Source organism: Macaca fascicularis, chromosome 20 (genome assembly GCF_037993035.2).
Source record: "Macaca fascicularis isolate 582-1 chromosome 20, T2T-MFA8v1.1".
Taxonomy (NCBI): domain Eukaryota; kingdom Metazoa; phylum Chordata; class Mammalia; order Primates; family Cercopithecidae; genus Macaca; species Macaca fascicularis.
This window is the reverse complement of record NC_088394.1, coordinates 12,318,610-12,331,074: the sequence shown is the minus strand read 5'-3', so window position 1 is coordinate 12,331,074 and position 12,465 is coordinate 12,318,610. Positions and strand designations below refer to the sequence as shown.

Below are 12,465 nucleotides of genomic sequence, written 5' to 3'. Positions count from 1 at the left end.
GATTTTAAATCCTAACTATGATATATATTATGCAGGAGAGGTTCATGGTGCTCTGGGATTTCATAACAGGGGCTCTGCCCTATCAGGGTGGTCACTGAAGGCTGTTCTTGAAGAGGAGCTGGTGGTCACGCTGAGATCTGAAGGAAAAATAGGAGGTGATTAGATGAAGAGAGGAAGAAGCAGGCAGTAGCATCTGTGAAGGCTCTGCTGCCCAAGTGAGCCTGATACATTTGACAGAAAGCTGGTGAGGCTGCAGCTCAGGAAGTGAGGGAAGGGATGGAGGGGACCATATCTTTGCCTGGGTTGGGGTCAGTGGAGAGGAAAAGAAGTAGATGGCCAGGCACGGTGGCTCACGCCTGTAATCCCAGCACTTTGGGAGGCCGAGGGGGGTGGATCACCTGAGGTCAGGAGTTTGAGACCAACCTGATCAACATGGAGAAACCCCGTCTCTACTAAAAATACAAAATTAGCCAGGTGTGGTGGCACAGGCCTGTAATCCCAGCTACTCCGGAGGCTGAGGCAGGAGAATTGCTCTTGAACCCAGGAGGCGGAGTTTGCAGTGAGCTGATCATGCCATTGCACTCCAGCCTGGGCAACAAGAGCGAAACTCTGTCTCCAAAAAAAAAAAAAAAACGAAGGAGAAAAGAAGTAGATGAATTTAGGTGACCAGCACGAGGCAAAATGCACAGAACTTGGTGACTTTATTAGTTGGGATATTGGTTCAGATGCCATTTTGAAGATGTAAAATAACTGGTTTAAACATGAAAGGACTGTTTCTTTCTTTTCTTTTCTTTCTTTCTTTCTTTCTTTTTTTTTTTTTTTTTTTTTTTTTTTTTTGAGACAGGTTCTTGCTCTGTTGCCCAGGCTGGAGTGCAGCGGCACAATCACAGCTCACTGCAGCCTCAGTCTCCTGGGCTCAAATGATTCTCCTGCCTCAGCCTTCTGAGGAGCTGAGACTGCAGGCGCCCACCAGCACGCCTGGCTAATTTTTGTATTTTTTGTAGAGACGGGGTTTCACCATGTTGGCCAGGCTGGTCTCGAAATCCTGGCCTCAAGTGATCTGCCCTCCTAGGCCTCCCAAAGTGCTGGGATTACAGGCATGAGCCACCACACCTGGCCTCTGTTTCCCTTTAACATCAAGTCAGTCCTGGTGTAAGTAAGTGTCCCAGCTCTGGTTTGGCTCTTCCAAGGCATCAGGGACCCAGGCTCCTCCTACCTTATTGCTCCATTATCCCTAAACGATTGTCTTTGCTCTTATTGTCCAAATCAGATGATCACCCTCTCCTGCACTCCAACTACCAGGAAGGGGAAAGGAGAAGGGAAGGTAATGATGGAGGTAGACCTGCCCTTTCCCTTAAAGACACATCCAGGGAGCTGCGCAGGTCACTTTTTCGCACACCCTGTTGGCCAGAATTTAACCCCTTGGCCACACCTATATGCAAGGGAGGCTGGGAAATGTGGTCTTATTTCTGGCTGGCTATGCCCAGCTATGTATTGGAAGTCCTATTGCTTTGGAAGAAGGGGAGAGTGGATATTGGGGTGCAGAGTAGTCTGTGTTGTGCTCTGTGAGGGTTTGGGAAAGGTGGGGGGTGGGAGAGGGCAGTGATAAGGAGGATATCTTGCTCCCCAGCTTTGAGCCTATGTGGGTGGAGGTGTCATTTGCCCAGGCAGGGGGCATGGAAGGACTGTCTCTTTCTTTTTTCTTTGTCTTTTTTTTTTTTTTTTTTTTTTTGAGACAGAGTCTCCCTATATCGCCCAGGCTGGAGTGCAGTGCTGGGATCTTGGCTCACTGCAGCCTCCGCCTCCTAGGTTCAAGAGATTCTCCTGCCTCAGCCTCCAGAGCAGCTGGGATTACAGACATGGGCCACCATACCTGGCTAATTTTTTTGGTATTTTTAGTAGAGAAGGACTTTCACTATGTTGGCCAGGCTGGTCTCAAACTCCTGACCTCAGGTGCTCTGCCTGCTTCAGCCTCCCAAAGTGCAGGGGTTACAGGTATGATCCACCATGCCCAGCCAGGGCTGTCTCTTCCTAACCCTGCACCACAGGGTTTCACAGGAAATCTGGCCTTTGTGCATGATGAAGGGAGCAGAGTTCAGGATATTGGGGAAACTGAGGATGAGGGCTGCTCCAGTTTCAGCTGATTGGAAAGACAGGGTGAGCCCAAACTGTTCCTCGAGAAAACATAACTGCAAGACCAGCCCAAACTGGACCTACTCTGTTGATAACAGAAGGTCATGTTACCTGGCAGATACACCTGAGCCAACGCAGCAAGTCAGGTATCCCGGACATGCACAGTTGGAAAAGCTTTGGTGTCTATCAACACCCAGAACTAGTGATTCCTCCCCACAAAACCAAGAAGTCCAGGCCATGCCCAGAACTTGACCACCGGAACTGTTTCAGAAGCGAGGGGTCCATTGGCTAGGAAGATCTGGGGTTATGCTTTGCCTCAACAGGCTCAGCGCAGTGGCTCATGCCTGTAATCCCAGCACTTTGGGAGGACAAGGCGGATGAATCACTTGAGGCCAGGAGTTAGAGACCAGCCTGGCCAATGTGGTAAAACCCCGTCTCTACTAAAAATGCAAAAATTAACTGGCTGTGATGGCTCACACCTATAATTACAGCTACCTGGGAGGCTGAGGCAGGGGAATCACTTGAACCCTGGAGACGGAGGTTGCAGTGAGCCAAGATCATATCACTGCAGTCCATCCTGGGCGACAAAGCGAGATTCTGTCTCAAAAATAAATAGACAATAGAGAGACAGAGATAAAAATAAAATTCTGCCCTTGGCCTCTAGGGGGCCATGCTGGCCTGCTGAGAAGTCAGGGTGTTGTTAATCTCACTTGAGTGCTGTGCGGTTATTGGAATTTCTCTATCTGCTAGCTTGCTTCTGGCACGCACATCACCTGTGCATGGCCTGCTTTCTCCTGCTTATCGTGTTCCTCTGGAGGCTGTGGGCCCTTCTGCCCTCCACGCAGTCTGTCCATCTGTCTGTCTGTCCTTCCGTCAGTATTGTGCCCTTGTTCCAGCTCTCTTCACTCTCTGAAAGGGGCTCCTGGAAATGGGGTTCGGGCAGGAGGCTGTACATGCCAGTATGGGGCCTTTACCCTTCCCCCGCTCCCCTCCCCTCTCTTTTTCTTTCTTTCTCTGAGACAGGGTCCGCCTCTGTAGCCCAGGCTGAAGTGCAATGGCATAATCATGGCTCACAGCAGCCTCGACCTCCTGGGCTCAAGCGACCCTCCTGCCCCAGCCTCCCATGTGGCAGGTACTACAGGTATGCACCACCATGCCTGGCTAATTTTTTTAAAAATGGAGATGGGTTTCCTTATGTTTGCCAGGCTGGTCTTGAACTCCTGGGCTCAAGCGATCCTCCTGCCTCAACCTCCCCAAATGCTGAGATTACGGGAGTCAACCACTGCTCCCGGCCTGGTATCATGACTGTGCTCTGTGTCCTCCACACCCGGGACCTTGTTCCCGGCCACCCACAGCAAACCAGCTCTCTCCTCTCCCTGGGCTTGGCTTCCTTCCTTCCTGGCAGCGTCTTTGCCAGTGTGTGGGCTTGAAAACAGCCGAACATGAGGAGGGGTGGTGTAGATTGAGAGGGTCTCACTCGGACTTGAGGAGAAGACAAGCTGGGGCTGAGTTTGGAATGCATGCCTTGGTTACAGATGACGTCATTCTGCCGTTTAGCTGTGACTCAGCAGTTAGGATCAGATTTCCCATCCCGAGGGTTGTCCTTGTGACCTGCCAGATGGATGATCATCACCCCCATACCAGCATCGAGTGGGAAGACCTCGAGCCGGGGCCTGCACAAGGGTGGCTGCACCTCTGATGAAGGGGCAGTGATCTGCAGAGCCTTGGGCTGCCTCTCTGCTGCAGGGACTGCGGCAAATCGAAGAGGAAGCTTTCTGGAGCCCTGCATCACGTGCACTTCTTGGCACTTGTGAAATATTTCGTAATCCCAATCGCGTAGGTAACTCCAGCTCTGCCGCCCACTGTCCATGTGACCTCGGTTAAGTCACTTCATCTCCGAGCTTCAGTTTCCCAGGCTGCAGAACGAGTATCAGGGTGAGAACCCCTTCATTCGTTTGTCCATTCACTGACTTGCGCACTCAATCACGGCACCCACATGTGTTGAGCAGCTACTATGTGCTGGATGCTGTGCTCAGCCCTGTGGATCCAGCCATGAGTGCCTAATAAGGACCCAGCCCTGGCAGAGTGGACCTCCCTTTCTAGTGAGAGGACAGTCAACAAACAAGATTATCTACATCGACACATTGTTTGCCGGGTGCGGTGGCTCACGCCTATAATCTCAGTACTTTGGGAGGCTAAGGCGGGTGGATCGCTTGAGCTCAGGACTTCAAGACCAGCCTGGGCAACATGGTGAAACCACATCTTTGCAAAAAATACAAAAATTAACCAGGCATGGTGGCTCTCGCCTGTACTCCCAGCTACTTGGGCGGCTCAGAGGGGAGGATCTCTTGAGCCCAGGAGGCAGAGGCTCCGGCTAATTTTTGTGTTTTTAGTAGAGATGGGGTTTCACCATGTTGGCCAGGCAGGTCTTGAACTCCTGATCTCAAGTAATCCAGCCTCCTCTGCCTCCCAAAGTGCTGGGATTACAGGCATGAGCCACCACACGTGGCCTATAAAGATTATTGTAAAGATAATCTTTTTTGTTTGTCTAGACTTTGAATGTCCTTTTCTCTCTGTTTCATTCTTTTTTCTTTTTTAAATCTTTCTTCCAAAGTTTTGTTGTGAAAATGTCCAAATATAAAGAAAAATTGAAAGAACTGCATGGTGAATACCTATGTACACATCACCCAGATAATATTTTGTCCTATTTGTCCATCCATTCATCCATCCATGCATGCATCCCACCCACCCATCCATCCCTCACTCCTTCTAACCATCCATCCATCCATCTATCTACCCATGCATCCACCACTCACCCATTTATCCTTCGCTCCCTCTAATCATTCATCCATCTACCCATCTATCCACGCCCCATCTATCCCTCCCTCCCTCTAACCACCCATCCATCCATCAATTTATCCATCCAACCATCCCTCCCTCTAATCATCTATCCATCCATCCCTCCCTCTAACCATTTACCCATCCATCCTCCTCTCCCTCTAAACATTCATCCATCTACCCATTCATCCATTTACCCATCCATTTATTCATCCATCTATCCCTACCTCTGACCATCTATGCACCCATTCCTGTCTCCCTCTAACCATCCCTCTAAACTCTACCCATTTGTTTATTCATCCATCCATCCATCCATCCATCCATCCATCCATCCATCCATCCGCCCATCCATCCATCCATCCCTCTCTCTACCTAATCATTCACCGATCTATCCATCCATCACTCTACACATCTTACTTTTTGGATGTATTTCACAATAAGTTGTTGACGTGAGTACCCATTTCCTTGAACACTTTGTTATGATCTTTTTTTTTTTTTTTCTATTTTGAGATAGAGTCTTGCTCTGTCACCAGGCTGGAGTGCAGTGGCGCGATCTCGGCTCACTGCAACCTCCGCCTCCTGGGTTCAAGCCATTCTCCTGGCTCAGTCTCCCACCCCCACGCCCAGCTAATTTTTGTATTTTTAGTAGAGATGGGGTTTCACCATGTTGGCCAGGATGGTCTCCATCTCCTGACCTCGTGATCCGCTCACCTTGGCCTCCCAAAGTGCTGCGATTACAATGTGAGCCACCACGGCCAGCTTTGTTGTGCATTTAAATAACTAAAGTTGACTATCCAGAATATTTTTCCAATGCAAAAAAAAAAAAAAAAAAAATACATAGGTTACAAAGGTAGCCAGGTATGTATACCTAAAATGAGATTGTGGGATTAAAAATACCTGTGATTCCTGTTGGAATCTTGCTAATACTAACACGAGAATTGCTCCATTAGGAATTACAGTTAGAGGCCGGGCGTGGTGGCTCAAGCCTGTAATCCCAGCACTTGGGGAGGCCCAGGAGGGCGGATCACGAGGTCAGGAGTTTGAGACCAGCCCGGCCAATATGGTGAAACCCTGTCTCTACTAAAAACACAAAAATAGCCGGGCATGATGGCGGGCGCCTGTAATCCCAGCTACTCGGGAGGCTGAGGCAGGAGAATTGCTTGAACTTGGGAGACAGCGGTTGTACTAAGCCAGAGATTGCGCCATTGCACTCCAACCTGGGCGACAGAGTGAGACTCCGACTCAAAAAAAAAAAAAAGTAGGAATTACAGTTAGATGCTAAATTGTAATTGCAGGTTAGTGAAAATACAGAATGTATTTTTTTTTTTTGAGACAGAGTCTTGCCGTGTTGGCCAAGGCTGGAGTGCAGTGGCGCAATCTCGGCTCACTGCAACCTCCACCTCCCGGGTTCAAGTGATTGTCCTGCCTCAGCCTCCTGAGTAGCTGGAATTACAGACACGCATCACCATGCCCGGCTGATTTTTGTATTTTTAGTAGAGACTGGGTTTCATCATTTTGGTCAGGCTGGTCTTGAACTCCTGACCTCGTGATCTGCCTGCCTCTGCCTCCCAAAGTGCTGGGATTACAGGCGTGAGCCACCACACCCAGCCCCAATGTATTTTTTTCCTCTGAATTTGAGGACACCTACTCAGTTCTTATTTCATAAAACTCAAATAAATCATGCTGTTACCATGTTAAGGCAAAAGCACCATCATCAGTGGGAAATACTGAGCACTTGTTATGTGCATTATCTCATTTAATCATCACCCCAAACCCATGGGGAAGTGGACTATTACTGTTCCCATCTTACGGCTGAGAAAACTGAGGCCCAGAGGTGATGTGACGTACTCAGATTCCTGGCTGGCAGGTGACAGAGCTAGGCTAATCATATATATATATGATTATATATAGATCATATATAATATATAATCATATATGTGATTATAATATATTATATATGATTATATATTATATATGATTATATATTATATATGATTATAATATATGATTATATATTATAATATATATGATCATATACATTATTATATATATTTTGTTTTTGAGGAAGGGTCTCACTCTGTCACCCAGACTAGAGTGCAGCGGCACAATCATGGCTTACTGAAACCTCAAATTCCTGGGGTCAAGTGATGCTCCCACCTCAGCCTCTGGAGTAGCTGGGACTACAGGCACCACTAGCATGCCTGGCTAAGTTTTAAACTTTTTTGTAGAGACAGGAGCTCCTTATGTTGCCCAGGCTGGTCTTGAACCCCTGGGCTTAAGTGATCCTCCCACCTCAGCCTTGCAAAGCGCTGGGATTACAGGCGTGAGCCGCTGCGTGCGGCCTATGTTGTGAATAGCAGGCTTGTCCACGTGCTGAGTGCCCCTCCTGGTCAGGCACTGTGCTGAGTCTTTGGTGGATTGTTTCATTTGCTCCTCACGGCAGTTTTACGAGGCCATAGATGAGCCCTGGTCCCCAGCCGCCAGCAGGAGAAACAGACTTGGCTGATGTAAGAAGAAGAATTTACAGAAAGGGGACTGAGTAGCTCTGCCCCAGCGCTGAAGATGGGATAGAGAGTGAGCCGCCAAAGAATGCCCAGAACCGGACCTCTCTACTGGGGCTGCATTCCCAGGCTGCAGTCCTGGACCTATGGCAACACACTGGCCCCAAGAGGTGGGTGTTCCTGCCACCTACCGCGAGGCCCCTTCTCCACTTCTCTGTGCTGCTAGTGATACAGGAGATAGAAATTATTTAGGCAGACCAGGCGTGGTGGCCCACGCCTATAATCATAGCACGAGGTGGGTGAATCATCTGAGATCAGGAGTTCGAGACCAGCCCGGCCAACATGATGAAACCCCATCTCTACTAAAAATACAAAAATTAGCTGGGCTCACTTTTACAGATGAGCACACTGGTGGTGCATGCCTGTAATCCCAGCTACCCAGGAGGCTGAGGCAGGAGAATCACTGGAACCCGGAAGGTGGAGGCTGCAGTGAGCTGAGATTGTGCTACTGCACTCCAGTCTGGGCAACAAAGCTAGACTCCATCTCAAAAAAAAAAAAAAAAAAAAAAAGAAAAAATATGTATTTAGGCAGATAGTAAGGGCAACAGAGTCCTCGGTGGAATTTCCCTTTTAATAAAAAGTAGCCCCCAAATCATTTCTTTTCTAACAAAGAGCAGGCTGGAAAAACGAGCTGCAGACATAGTTAAGCAAGCTGGAAGCTTGCACAGGTGAGTGCTGGCAGCTGTGCCAATAGGGAAGGGCTACCTGAAGGCCAGGTACGTTCAAAACGGGGGCTCTATCTTCCCTTTTCTTCGTCACTGTGTGTACAGTAAAGGAACAGGCAACATTGGCGTTGGCCAGGTAGAGAGCTCATCTGCATAATAAAAGATTAGGGTGGGACAGCCAGCTTCTTCATGCACTATGCAAACTGCACACCTAGTCCTAACCAGTTCTTCATGTGCTATACAAATAGCACACCTGGTTCGACCAATCTTCGTGCCCTATGTAAATCAGACTCTGCCTTCTCAAGCTCATCTATAAAACCTTCTGCATTCCACTGCAGAAGCAGCAACCCATTTTCTCTGGGACTTGTGTCTGCGCAGAGAGCTTTCTTTCGCCTGTTAAACCGCTGCTCTTAACCTCACTCTGGTGCGTCCGCGTCCTAGTTTTCCATAGCTGTGAGACAACAAATCTCGCGTATTTACGTCAGACAACGATGCTGCTTCACTAGCACCCATTCCATCTGGAGCAGGCACACCTGATTGCCTCAGCCTGGCTCCAAGGAGGCTGGAGAATTGCAAGCCTTCTAAGGAGGGAAATTTCTCCATGCTTGGGATGGAGCTCAGAGCCTGGGTAACCCCACACAATGTTCATGCCCAATGCAGATGGCAGTTCTTCTCACCCCCTTTTACAGATGAGCAGACTGAGCCTTGGGGAGGAAAAAGAACCCAGCCTGTGATGGCCCGAGTGTCTTCCAAAGCCTCCAGCCACCTCCCCTGTAAATGCCCCGTGTCTTTGTGCTACCCAGAGCCCAAGTCTGGCCCCATGTGCCCGTGTGGGTGTGGAACCCTGCCGCCTGCGACACAGTTCTGGGAGGAGTCAAAAAGGTACTGGGAGCGTGGCTCAGACATGCTCCGTATGTCCCACAGAAGAAAGCTTTTAATCCACGTGGTCTGGGTTGAGGTGCTGATGACAAAAAGGGTCCCTCTGGGGACGCTGGCCCAGAGGAGGGGAGACAGGTGGGAGCTGTTGCAGTTTGGGCGTTTTTCTTCCCCTTGGTCAGAGAGACAGATATGGGGTCAGAGGCTACTGGAGCCCAGGATTCATTTCCTCCTTGAAGTGGGCACTTTGGGGGTATCTGCAGTCAGGCAGACAGAAACTGGCCTGTGTGTGAGCCTGTGTATTATAACCCGAGAGGTGACAAAGGAGCCTGTTGAGGGACATGGAAGTCGTCTTGTCCCCATGGCCACTCCCAGGTGTGTCCTGGACAAAGGTGAGCCAGGGTGGAGGGCGTAAGGGAGGGGAGAGGGAGAGGAAGCACGGGAACCATCATGAACCACTGCAGGGGTTGGCTCTGGCTGGAGGGCTGGTTGCAGACATCGCCCCAACGTTGCTTGGTATCTGCATGCGTGCATGAGTGTGTGTCTATGCAAGTGTTTGCGCAATCACTGTAGGTGCATCTGTCTTTAGGCTCTGAATATGCATTTGTGTATCTGTGTAACCACCTAATGGATTCATTTTGCCCACTGCCCAGATAGAGCCAATTTATCATGATGGGAATTTGCAAGGGAGAAAGAGTTTAATTCATACAGAGCTGGCTGAATGGGAGACTGGAGTTTTATTTTATTTTATTATTTTGAGATGGTGTCTCACTGTGACACCCAGGCTGGAGTGCAATGGCGTGATCTCAGCTCTCTGCAACCTCTGCTTCCCAGGTTCAAGCGATTCTCCTGCCTCAGCCACTCGAGTAGCTGTAGCTGGGATTATAGGCGCCCACCACCATGCCTGGCTAATTTTGGCATTTTTAGTAGAGATGGCATTTCATCATGTTGGCCAGGCTGGTCCTGAACTCCTGACCTCAAGTGATCCACCACTTTGGCCTCCCAAATTGCTGGGATTACAGGCATGAGCCACTGTGCCTGACTGAGACTGGAGTTTTATGACTCGAGTCAGTCTCCCTGAAAATTCAGAGGCTAGGGTTTTTCAAGGATGGTTTGGCTGGCCAGGGAATGGGTGCTACTGATTGGCAGGGGACGCAATCATAGGGTTGTGGAAAACGGTCCTCATGTACACTGAGTCCTCAGTGGATTGTCAGAAATGCAAAAACCTGAGAAGACGTTTCAAAAGGCTGACCTTAGATTCTACAATAGTGATGTTATCTGCAGGGGCAATAGGGAAAGTTACAAATCTTGTGGCCTCTGGAATAATGGCTGGTAATCATGTATGTCTACACCTTAGCATAATTTAGCTTTCTCTTGTTCCTTAGCTTCGTAACCTGGTGGCCTTTTGTTAGCTTCACAAAGGCGGTTGTGTTTGGAGGAAGGGAATCATTATCATTAAACTATGCACTAAAAATAAAAGTTATCACTTAAACTATCAACTAAATGTTGCCCAGAGTTAGTGTGGCCCAAGCCCAGGAATGATGAGGAGCAGTTTGGGGGTGAAAGGCAAGATGGGAGTCGGTTAGATCAGATCCCCTTCACTGTCACAATTTTCACACTGTTACAATTTTTGCAAAGATGGTCTCATCTGTGTGCATGTGCATATAAGTGCTTGTGTCTCTGCACGTAGGTACTGGGAGTGTGGCTCAGAAATGCTCCGTGTGTCCCACATGTCTGTGTGTCTATTTGTGTGAGTTGTTGAGGTTCCGCATGTCCCTCTGCATGTGTCTGTGTATCGCTAAGTGGCCTTACACATGTCTGTGTGTGTGGTGCCGCTAATCACAGCAAGCACATACGTGGCACTTCCTGTGTTCCAGGGTTTGGATGCTATCCATGCATCAACTCAGTTAATCCTCACAACAACCCTTTCAGGTGGGTCCTACTGTTACCAGAAACGGGTCCTGATCCAGACTCCAAGAGAGGGTTCCTGGGTCTCGTGCAAGAAAGAATTCAGGGCAAGTCCGTAAAGGGAAAGCAAGTTTATTAGGAAAGAAAAGGAATAAAGAATGGCCACTCCATAGACACAGAAGCCCCATGCAAGGGTTGCTGGTTGCCCATTTTTAAGGTTATTTCTTGACTATATGCTGAATGAGGGTTGGATTATTCATGCCTCCCCTTTTTAGACCATATAGGGGAACTTCCTGACGTTGCCATGGCATTTGTAAACTGTCATGGCACTGGTGGGAGTGTAGCAGTGAGGAAGACCAGAGCTCACCCTCGTCGCCATCTTGGTTTTGGTGGGATTTAGCCGGCTTCTTTACTGCAACCTGTTTTATCAGCAAAGTCTTTTTTTTTTTTTTTTGAGACAGAGTCTTGCTCTGTCGCCCAGGCTGGGGTGCAGTGGCCAGATCTCAGCTCACTGCAAGCTCCGCCTCCCGGGTTTAGACCATTCTCCTGCCTCAGCCTCCCGAGTAGCTGGGACTACAGGCGCCCGCCACCTCGCCCGGCTAGTTTTTTGTATTTTTTAGTAGAGACGGGGTTTCACCGTGTTAGCCAGGATGGTCTCGATCTCCTGACCTCGTGATCCACCCGTCTCGGCCTCCCAAAGTGCTGGGATTACAGGCTTGAGCCACCGCGCCCGGCCTAAAGTCTTTAGATCTGTATCTTGTGCTGACCTCCTATCTCATCCTGTGACTTAGAATGCCTAACAGTCTGGGAATGCAGCCCAGTAGGTTTCAGGGTCATTTTACCCAGCCCCTATTCAACATGGAGTTGCTCTGGTTCAAACCCCTCTGACATGACTATTTGCAAATGAGGTGAGGGAGGCACAGAGAGGTTGAGTAACTTTCCTGACAGGGTTGCAGAGCTGAGTTTGGAGCCCTGGCTGGCTTATTCCAAGGCAATACTCAGGCTGTGCCACTTCCCTGTTCAGGTGGCCCTGGGCTGACCCAGGTCCATGGGGATGGGTGCACCCTGGGAACAGGTCTACCCATCTTGCCTCCAGCGTGATGTGTGCTTGTGTGGCCAGGCATGTCTCTGGTTCCTGTGTGCCCGTGTGTTGGGGGATGCACTTATGTGTATGCAGGGGTGAGGGAGCTGGAGAGACCTCCTTTCCCAGGCCCCAAAGTAGGGCCTCCAAGAGGGTCCCTGGGCTGCAGGATCCCAGGCCGTCCTTTTCTATCTAAGACAGCAAATCTCTGGAGTGGCCGCCAGCACAGCCCTCCCAGCCCCGGGTCTCAGAGCTGGCCTTTGTTTCCTTCACTAGGGGGCTCGGAGCAGGGTGGGCCTCTGTGGAAATTCCTGTGGAATTCCAGGCATTCGGCAGAAGAAGGACGAGGAGGCGGCACACGGAAAACTCTGACCCATGCGGGGGTTGAGGGCACCGCATAGTC

General features: G+C 49.5%; 1 long non-coding RNA gene across 1 annotated transcript in view; it reads right to left on the bottom strand.

The window, feature by feature from the left end:
- LOC135968887 (uncharacterized) overlaps nt 1-11,676 on the bottom strand; it is a 100,738-nt gene extending 89,062 nt beyond the window's left edge. The window contains exon 1 of the long non-coding RNA XR_010583902.2: nt 11,572-11,676. This is a non-coding gene — a long non-coding RNA (uncharacterized lncRNA). The remainder of the gene's footprint in view (nt 1-11,571) is intronic.
- Nucleotides 11,677-12,465: the final 789 nt, after the last annotated feature.